Here is a 2500-nt window from a genome sequence, read left to right as displayed (position 1 = left end):
CATTCTGGTAACAGCAAATTTATAACGGCACGTCTTAACGGGTTAATGGAAAAGCAAGAAATATTAAGTAATGGACAGAAAAAAAGCCTAGGAATATGGGGAGTGGGAGGTTGTGAAAACATTAGGTCCAAAAGGGAATCCGCGCAGAAAATGTTGGAAACTACTGTCCTACATAGACGTGTACATATACTGTATGTACTGTATATGTACAAGTAGACAGATACATGTACTGTATGGGTGTGTATGTATGCAGTCATGTATAAGTGCATTTGTATGTATATGCTCCACATTCTCACAAGCTCATGGACATAATAGTCATACACTCCACACCTCCACCTACTCCACCTAAAGACGTCATCACATCTCAACCTTCACACACTCACAGGCCCAGCTCTACGTACACCATCACCTCCACCACCAACCCCCCTCCACGCTTCCACAGGCCCAACTCTAAAGCCCCATTTCGACTAGCCCTGTTAGAACGGGGCTGCGCACTGCTGGGGCGTGGTTTCGGTTTTATTTTGCATTTACTCCACCCATACGCACCATCATCAGCTCAAACAGGGCCGAAACAGGGGCCATTATAGAATCGCCAGAGACGTGGTTCTAGGCGTGCGGAGCTAGTTCCACTAGGCTAGATGTTGCCCTGTGTTAGGATTTACCGGCATGTGCAAAGATCTATCCCCACCCACGCACGTAAAAAAATCAACATGGCTTTTCTGTCGGCAGTTTTTACAGTAGACTAGACATAGATAATTGGTCAAGCATTTATCATGTTCTTTAAAGTAACTCCAGTCCTTGGTCAAGGAGTTGTCAAGGAATTGTTGTGCTGACGGCATTTGGCTATCGACCGATTCAAAAAAATGTAGGCCTATTTTTTTTTTTTAAATGACTATTTCCATGTGGGAAGCTCCACGCCTTCTCCTCGTGAGAAGCCGTTTTTACGGGAGAAATACAGTATGAACACGCACCATGCAAAAAAGTCACAAGGCACAGCATCTGGCTAGCATTAAATTAAATCCTTTTCATTGCACATCTTTTCATATGGGAGTTCTCCGTAGCGTAGGACAGGTTGCTTTTATTCTGTGTTCATAAACTTTAGGTCATTTTTTTCTGGCCGTATGGGTTTACCTTTACATTTTCTTCCACATTCGCGAGCCTCTGCACGACCGTCTTATGCTTCTAAAGTTTAGTAGGCTGGCATTAGAAGTGTGCATGCTGTGGTAAACATATCACAGAACGTAGTTTTAGACGACGGGTGTCTGCTATTTATTTGCTTCATGGTTTGCGAATGCACGAAGGAAATTGGCTACAAATACCACGGCTAAAATCTACGCTCTACAGTCCAACAACCTCAATATCCAATTGCCTACAATTCACAAGACTATGGAGTACCTGTAACGAGTAGCCTAACTGGTTTTGATGAGGACTTGCCAGTGTTTTTTTACCATGCATTTTTGCCATGGCGTGCACCTGGACATGCAGACAAGAGGAGCGTTACTTTCATTAGATTTCACGGGTCCTTAGATGAAGCACGCTGAGAAATTATGATAAACATCCCCAAGCAGCCTACTTTTTCGAAGATGGGACTAATGTTCATTTAATTGCTTCCTGGTTTGCGAATGCACTTCAGTCAGGCAGAGGGAAGGCTGTACTATGGCTAAAATCTACAGTCCAACTTCAATATACAATTTCAATTCACAAGACAACTTCCCAAGTGAGTAGTGAGTATAACTTATCGTTTACATTAGGACTCTTTCGCTTCTGCTATTCACAATGCTGCGAAAGCACGATGTTGTCGCGGCTACTTGCAGCAGCTGATCATACCTGGCCCAGTTCTAGTCCCTGTTGTATCGAAATACGGGCCAGACACCACCATCGACCCCCCGTCAACTTTCATGAATATTTATGTCGCCTAGTTGTGTTAGAACAGTTCCGCGGAACCTAATGGGTAAAGGGCTTAAGTAAACCATCACTACCACCACTATCCACCCTCCACAGTGCATGTAGATATCAGCACACCCGCCACACTCCTACCAGCCTCCCCCTTCACCAAAATGCCACCCTCCACACCCCTCCCTAGTCCGCACCTCCAGACGTGACCACCCCGCCCTTCACACCCCCATAGCCCCACATCTTCATAGAGGTCACCACCACCTCACCCTCCTCGCCCCCATAGCCCCACAACTTGGTACACGTCACCTCCACGCACCCTCCACACTTCTACCATTCTCCACTTTCACCAAATGCCACCCTCCACACCCCCCACAGTACCTACCCCCCCAATCTTCACATCAACTCGCAGGCCCCACCTCCAGAGCTAAAAAATACCCCACCCCACCCTCCACTGTCCCTACAGCCTCCACTTTCACTAAATGCCATCCTCAACACCCTTCCCCGCAGTCCCCAACCCCAGACGTCACCAAACCCCCCCACCCTCCACACCCATGTGGTGTTTCGTCAACTGCTGAGAGGGCATTTTTAAACATCCATGAGGGGT

The 2500-nt window shown here is 46.8% G+C and overlaps 1 protein-coding gene across 1 annotated transcript in view; it reads right to left on the bottom strand.

The window, feature by feature from the left end:
* map3k9 (mitogen-activated protein kinase kinase kinase 9) overlaps positions 1–2500 on the bottom strand; it is a 33913-nt gene that overhangs the window by 14117 nt on the left and 17296 nt on the right. The window lies entirely within an intron of this gene.

This window comes from Engraulis encrasicolus, chromosome 19, assembly GCF_034702125.1.
Source record: "Engraulis encrasicolus isolate BLACKSEA-1 chromosome 19, IST_EnEncr_1.0, whole genome shotgun sequence".
Taxonomy (NCBI): domain Eukaryota; kingdom Metazoa; phylum Chordata; class Actinopteri; order Clupeiformes; family Engraulidae; genus Engraulis; species Engraulis encrasicolus.
Note: the sequence above shows the minus strand (reverse complement) of the source record. Positions and strands in the feature narration are given on the sequence as shown.